Genomic DNA, 8282 nt, shown 5'->3' on the forward strand with positions numbered 1-8282 from the left:
GTGGTGTGTAGTGTGTATGTGGGGTGTGTGTGTGGTGTGTAGTGTGTATGTGGGGTGTGTGTGTGGTGTGTGTGGTGTGTATGTGGGGTGTGTGTGTGGTGTGTGTGGTGTGTATATGGGGTGTGTGTGTGTGGTGTGTGTAGTGTGTATGTGGGGTGTGTGTGTGGTGTGTAGTGTGTATGTGGGGTGTGTGTGTGGTGTGTAGTGTGTATGTGGGGTGTGTGTGTGGTGTGTGTGGTGTGTATATGGGGTGTGTGGTGTGTAGTGTGTATGTGGGGTGTGTGTGTGGTGTGTGTGGTGTGTATGTGGGATGTGTGTGTGGTGTGTGTGGTGTGTATATGGGGTGTGTGTGTGGTGTGTAGTGTGTATGTGGGGGGTGTGTGTGGTGTGTGTGGTGTGTATATGGGGTGTGTGGTGTGTAGTGTGTATGTGGGGTGTGTGTGTGGTGTGTGTGGTGTGTATGTGGGATGTGTGTGTGGTGTGTGTGGTGTGTATATGGGGTGTGTGTGTGGTGTGTAGTGTGTATGTGGGGTGTGTGTGTGGTGTGTAGTGTGTATGTGGGGTGTGTGTGTGGTGTGTAGTGTGTATGTGGGGTGTGTGTGTGGTGTGTATATGGGGTGTGTGTGTGGTGTGTGTGATGTGTGTATGTGGGATATGTGTGTGTGTGGTGTGTGTATATAGTGGGTGTGTGTGGTGTGATATGAATGTGGGGTACGTGTGTGTGTGGTGTTGTGTGTTGTGTGTATGTGTGTGTGCTTGTGTTGGAATCCTGTTCTGGGGCTTTTAGGTTCTGTCAGTGCTGGGAACACACAGAGTAGGCAGCTATGTGGCCTGGGGTCCAGAGAGGGCAGTGGGCTCTCTGCCTGCCTGAGTCTTTTTATGGCTGACCCCTGTTGACCTTCAGATCAGAGGCCCCTCCTTTGCTAAGGAGCTGTCTCAACTATGCCCAGCCACTCCCTGTCATCTTCAGGATGAAGGATGCCATTCACTCCACCGCTGGACACATCTGTTAGCCCGCTCTCATCACCATGGCCGAGGGAAGACTAGCCCAGCACAAGAACCTGGGGAAAGGGCGGGATGGGAGTATGTGGGAGGAAGGGAGGACAGGGCGCTGAGGCTCCATTTGGCTCCATGTAATCAAAGCTCTTGATATATCCATCTTTACCCAAGCGCCAGGCATCTAGGCGACCCCGATGGCACCACACCCCGAGTCTGGTGATCTTTGGGGTAAAGGGAGGTCTGAGAATAGACACCACACTTTTTAACTTTAATTAGGCTGTTGGTCTCTCTGCAGGGCTTGGAGGCAGAGCCTCTGGGGTCTGTGCCTTCTGCCCCTAAACTGAGTTTCTGGATGTGGAATGCTGGGTGCTGTTGGGTAGCCCAAGGTCACTATCCTCCCTCCCCAGTCCCAAGGCAGAAAACCTGGGCTGCAGTCTTGCAAAGCAGGTCCACAAAGGGAAGCAGAAAGATTGGGGTAGCATGATGGGAACTTCCCCAGCCCAGGGTACTGCTCTTTGGAAGTTCTTGCTCTTGGAGACTGGCTCTTGCCAAGACCGCCTGTGTCACAGCCCCTGTAGAGTCTTGACACAGGTAGGCAGGAGGACAAAGCTCTCTGCTCTGTAGGATGCTGGGGCCTGGCCAAACTTTGCAGCTAACAAATGGCTGAAATGGAGGGCCTTACAGTGTGGGCCTCTGCCTGCTTGGAAAAGCAGAGGTGGCCAGGACCTCTGAAGCCATCAGGGACACGGGGTTTAGGGATTTGTGGGGTCCCTTCCTCCTCCCCTCTGTTCTTCCTCTCTCCTCTCCGCCCCTCCCCACCACCTCCCTGTCTGTCTTCCTCCTTTCCTTGCCTGTGACAGTCACTTTCCCTCACTACAGGCTGCTAGTTTGCACATCCTATTTCCCTGGGTTGTGCTGAGGCTTCTCACCACCCTGCAGCTCCTCTCAACCAGAAGCAGGTACAGAGCTCTCCCCAGAGAAGTGCTCCCCCACTTCTCTCCCCAGAGAAGTGCCCCCCACTTCTCTCCCCAGAGAAGTGCCCCCCACTTCTCTCCCAAAGAAGTGCCCCCCACTTCTCTCCCTTTGTCGATCTTTAAAACAACTTGATTTACCGTAAGACGTAGCTCCTCAGATCTTTGTGTACCCCGCTCCCTCCATCCTGAACCCAAGCCCTGGGCTCACAAAGCCTTGCAGGATGAACAGTAACCCATATCTGCAGATGCCCCAAACGTGGCTTAAGGGATTAAATCTGATGCAGCAGTCTTGATATGCCCAGATACCCCAGATACCATACTGTGCCCCAATCCCGGGTCCTGCCTCTGGGCTTCTGTGCAGGTTCTGGCTCTAGGGGCCTTTATTTCTCACTGTGTGACTTTGGATAAATTGCCTAACTTCTCTGAGCTTCAGTTTTCATGACTGCAATGGGTTCCTAATAGGATTCCTGAGGGGTCCAAGACAGTGAGAATGCTGAGCACACACTTAGAGCAGAGCAGGGTCCCCCCACACTTACTCCTCCACATGGCTATGACCTTCATTCCAGACAGTTAGTTCTCTGTCCCAACCCCCACTGTAAGAACCAACCAATGGAAATAGAAAAGGACCAGGTCATGCCGGGTGGCAGTGGTGGCGCACACCTCTAATCCCAGCCCTCAGGAGGCAGAGGCAGATGGATCTGTTAGTTTGAGGCTAGCCTGGTTTACAGAGCAATTACAGGATAGCCAGGGCTAAACAAATAAATGCTGTCTTAAAAAACAAAACAACAACAACAAAAAAAGGGAGGGGTCAGGCAGCAGTGGTGACACGCCTTTTATCCCAGCAGTCAGGAGACAGAGGCAGGAGGATCTCTGTGAGTTTGAGGCCAGCCTGGTCTACAGAGTGAGTTCCAGGACAGCCGGGACTATTACACAAAGATAGATAGATAGATAGATAGATAGATAGATAGATAGATAGATAGATGATAGATAGATAATAGATAGATAGATAATAGATAGATAGATAATAGATAGATAGATAGATAGATAGATAGATAGATAGATAGATAGATAGATATAGATAGACAGACAGACCAGGTCTGGAGATAGGAACTGGGTTCAGAGTCTGAGAATTCTTCACAGCTGCGTGGCTGTGAACGAACTGCTTTGTCTTTCTGAGTCTGAACGTTCTTGGTGATGGAGGAAGAACCCAGCCTGGCCGGTGCCTCAGGACTCTGGAGGACAGCAGATGGCTGTCATTCTAAGCAGCAAAAAGCTTTGGTGGGAGAGCATGGGATTGGGCCTGGCAGAGGGCTTGTCACTTGGATCCCAGGGGCTCTAGCAGCAGTGTGATGGAGAGTGGAAAGACCACTCTCAGAAGCTGGACAGAATAGACTCTGCTGCTGGCAGGTGGCCTTGAGTCTCAGCTCCAGTAACAGGCACCTGAGGCCCCATAACCAAAGACCCCAGAGGCGGAAGAAAGACATGCTAGCTCTCTCCCTAGCCTTGCCACAAGGCCTTTGAAGCCCCTCACTGAAGGTGAGCATCAGCCCCAAAAGTCCCCACAGTAGTGCTTCATGGAGGTCTGCCATGCCCAGGACACAGACACCCTGGCGGGGGGAGCCCTTTGGGTGATGCAGCTGAGTTGTTTGTTTGTTTTGTGTCTGTTTGTTTTTTTAATTTTTAATGGTTTATTTAACTTTTATTTTTTTATGTGCATTGGTGTGAAGTGTCAGATCCCCTGAAACTGGATGTTCAGACAGCTGCCATGCGGGTGCTGGGAATTGAACCCAGGTCCTCTGGAAGAGCAGTCAGGGCTCTTAACCACTGAGCCATCTCTCCATCCCCGATGATGCAGCTGTTTTTGTGCCACCCAGGCTCCTGTTAGTGACTCCAATAAACTCACCAGGCTACACTCAGGTGGAGTCATTTCTTTGGTCTCTTAGACATTTGTTCATGTGCCCCCACCCTAAGGAAAGTGATGGAGTACAATTAGTAGTACCCCAATAGAGACTGACAGAGGGCCGTGGAAATGTGGCCACTGGACCAACCATAGCAACAGGAGGGAAATCCTGTCAGGGACACCTAATTTTCACTGGCTAAGGTCCCCTTTGATACCAATGACTGGAGGACCCTAGAGGAAGGACACGGGTTATTCAGGAAATCGGGCCTAAGAGAGTCAGCGTTTGATGTTTACAGGGAGTTAAGAAAGGCATGGACCTCCTCCTAACTGGTTGTGTTGAGGTGGGATGCCATCTTTATGAGGCAGCTAAGAGCCAGAACAAAGGACCCTGAGAGAGTTGGGAGGGGCACTTCCTAAGAGCCATATTTTTATTGGGTGAAAACCCCAGGGTCAGAGGTGAATTATCGCTCCAAGTCTTTTTTAGTGAGTCCCCAGGGGACCCCAAACTATACAGGCTGTTGCCTCTGCTGTTGGTTGCATGTCAGAACAGGCGCTGAGTCCCTATTGCTAAAGATGGTCAATGTTTTGGTGGCAAGACATGGGGAAATTGAAATGGGACAGAGATGGAAGCATCCTCTCCACTGGCTGGGCTCTTGCGGGGCTGGGAGGCGCTGCAGACTGGTGGGGGGGAGTTGTTGCCAAGGGTCCTGCTCTGTTACGGAGCAGCATGCTAAGCCAAGCAGAGGTGCCCACTGGTGCAGCACTGGTACCGGTTAAGGTGCAACCAGTTACCTTCTGCGGATCTATGGCTGCTCCACAGACAGGAACTCCAGCAGGGAGGCGCTACAACTTCTTTGTTAAGTGAATCTGGTGGAACTATAGCGTTTGCCTTCTGAGCATTTGTGCTTCTGCCCATGGGATACTGCTTCTATTAGTGTCGGCCACGAGGAAAGCGTCTTTTTTAAAGTCGGAGGTGGTTACTACGGGGAATTATAACCAGTAAAGTGGATGAGAATAACTGACCGTAGACATGACACCCAGATACAAACGGGAGAAACCCAGCCGTCTCTTTTACCACACTCAGAGCTCGGGGAACAACCTTCTTGGAAGAGGAGGACAAAAGGAATGTAAGAGGCAGAGGGAAGGTGGGTGTGCTGTGTTGAAACATTTTCTCCTGGCGGGTGGGGGAGGGACGATCCGTAAGTCCCAGAAAGATCTAGCAAAAAACCTGCTCAGTGGTTAAGCATGCTGACTGCTCTCGCAGAGGACCTGAGTCAGTTTCCAGCACCCCCTTTTAACTCCAGTTCCTGGGAGATCTGATGCCCTCCTCTGGGCTTTGAGGGTACTACAACCACGCGGCGTAACCACGCGGCGTGCATGTGGGCATAAATAAAACTTCTCATAAATAAAAAATTTTGAATCACAAAATGTAAAAGTAAATAATAAAAACAAATACATAAAAGGGAACTCAGAACGTCACAAGTTCCACGAGCCCCCTCCCAGCAGTTGAAAAGGTTTCTGAGTAAGGGGGCCCTTGCGGGTGGAGCTACCGGCAAGTTGGGCAGAGAAGACTAAAGACAGAGCTTTGGGAGTCGGCCACGATGCTGGGGTGGAACAGCTCACCTTGCAGGAGCCACCCGGAGTCACCCAGGGGTCTATAAATAGCCCCTCACCTGGATCCTAGTTTGGTTTCTGCTGCTGTGATAAAACACTGTGAGCAAAAGCACTTGCGAGGAAAGGGTTCGTTTCACCTTATGCCTCACAACCCATGTTGAGGAGCCCCAAGGCAGGAGCTCAAACAGGACCTGAAGCAGGGAACATGGAGGTGCTAACGGCCTGGCTCCACGGGCTTTGCTCAGCTTGCTTTCCTCTACAGCACAAGCCTGTCTGTCGGGAGAGGGTGGGAGATGGGGTCACCACCCACGATTCCCAGCACCCACATAGTGGTTCATGGCCATCTGTAATTCGGGTTCGAAGGGATCCTACTCCCCTGTCTAGACTCCACGAGCACCAGACATGCAAGTGACATGCATACCTGCACGGGGACAAAGCACTCATGCACAAAAAGAAAACAATTCTTTTTAAGAAAAGAAAATGTCCAACAGACTTGCCTAGAGGACGGTTTGATGAAGGCATTTTCTCAGATGAGGTTTCCTCTTCCCAGATGACCCCAGCTTATGTCAAGTTGACAGAAAGCTGACCAGTACTCCCATGCTCCTGTAGGTCACCCCAATAACCCATTCAGCTCAGTGAGCTAGACCTCAGTGGGATGATTTATTTGGCTGTCATCAGTACTCTCTTTTTGGGGTGATACATCTGGGTTTATGTCTCCCCAGAAAAGTTACATAACACAGTAACTCTCCTCCTCCTCCTTCTCTTCCTTCTCCTCCTGAGACAGGGTCTCTACTATGTAGTTTTGGCTGTCCTGGAACCTACTCTGTAGACCAGGCTGGCTTCAGACTCAGTTCTGCCTGCCTCTGCCTCCTGAGTGCTGGGATTAAAGGCGTGCATTACCATGCCTGTGATAAACCCTATTTCTTTATAGACTAATTAAAATGGGGATGGGTGGGCGGGCACGCCACTGTGCACATGTGAGTGTCAGGGCACCATCCTCTGGAGTTCATCCTTCCATTGTAGCGTTCAAGGGACTGAACTCAGATCATCAGGCTTGCGCGGAACGTATCTGCACCCCACTGAGCTATCTTGCTAACACCCAGAACATTTTTAAATGCAAAAATGCCCCCCCCCTTAAACTTCAACCTTCTCCTCTGTTGCTGCCACAGGGCTCACACAGTTCTTCAAGCTCATAGCCAACTCATCTGTAGCAGACTCACTGTGAAACAAATTCTACAAAACTTGTCCATCGGACAACGGAAGTTCCCTCTTTGTGTGTCCACACAAAGCAGCAACTCCCCACTGTCTGGTGACATCTGGTATTTGTTTGAACTCTCACTTACAAAAGGCAGAAAATCTAACCAAGGAAGGAAGTACAGGTACCTGTCACAGAAGAATTCAGTGGTAGGCATGGGCTTCAGGCACTGTGTGGTCCAGAAGCTAATGACAGTGGAACACTGGCTTGGCTTCTCTCGGGCTCAGGGTAGCAGCAATGGCTGCTGGGTCTCCACCCTCCTCTAACAGCACCATCCTGGACACAGGAGCAGCTTTGGAGCCCTGGGAAGACAAGGGTGGTGTCTCAAAGATCCTTGGGCATCCTGTACAGAGACTCAGGGAAGTCTCCCAGCAGGGGGCTGTTGTGTACCCCTTTTCTCCTTCAGGGAAGCTGCTAAAGCTGGAAGGTAAATTCAAAATGACTTCAGGAAGTCCCTGAAACTGACTAGATTCTCAAAGTTCCTTCTTGCCAAGATATAAGCAAGTCAAGCTGTTAAGAGTCACTCTCTGGGAGGAGTTCCATCTGGACGGAACCTTCATCTGGTGATGGATGGAGATAGAGACAGAGACCCACGCTGGAGCACTGGACTGAGCTCCCAAGGTCCCAGTGAGGAGCAGAAGGAGGGAGAAGATGAGCAAGGAAGTCAGGACCACGAGGGGTGCACCCACCCACTGAGACAGTGGGGCTGATCTATTGAGAGCTCACCAAGGCCAGCTGGACTATGACTGAAAAAAAAATGGGATAAAACCAGACTCTCTGAACATGGAGAACAATGAGGGATGATGAGAAGCCAAGGACAATGGCAAGGGGTTTTGATCCTATTTCATGTTCGGGCTTTGTGGGAGCCTAGCCAGTTTGGATGTTCACCTTCCTAGACATGGACGGAGGGGGGAGGACCTTGGACTTTCCACAGGGCAGGGAACCCTGACTTCTCGTTGGACTGGAGAGGGAGGGGGAGAGGAGTGGGGGGAGGGGCAGAAGGATGGGAGGAGGGGGAGGGAAATGGGAGGCTGGGAGGAGGGGGAAACTTTTTTTTTCCTTTTCTCAATAAAAATAATAATAATAATAAAAAGAGTCACTCTCTGGCAGGCCAACCTGCCAAGGAGACTCTGAGACCAGAGCAGCTGCCTGGAAGAGGCCAAGGCCAGCCGAGCTAGCTGCCTGGAAGAGGTTTAGACCAACTGAATTGCCCAGAAGGGACCCTCTCTAGCCTGTTGAGCTGTCTGCAGGCAGTGTGCTCCAGGTTCCCATCTTTGTGAGCTGTCACTCATGCTGGGGTGGGAACTGGCGACAAAGCTGTCTGGAAGTCATTTCTGCCCCTGTAAGTTCCTGTAAGTAGCCCCACGTAAGCACATTGGATCACCAAGTTGACTTTGGTGATATCCGTACTTTGGTCTGTGATAGGTTTTCTCTCTGGGCAAGGTAAAATGTATGTTGTGTCTCCGCAGGAGGTTTTGTCACACAGCAGAGCCAGAACCAACTAGAAGAATGGTCTGGAGAGAGGATCAGGGCCTCACAG

This window comes from Microtus oregoni, unplaced genomic scaffold, assembly GCF_018167655.1.
Source record: "Microtus oregoni isolate MIOR12 unplaced genomic scaffold, Mior012 000025F_ref0000491, whole genome shotgun sequence".
Taxonomy (NCBI): domain Eukaryota; kingdom Metazoa; phylum Chordata; class Mammalia; order Rodentia; family Cricetidae; genus Microtus; species Microtus oregoni.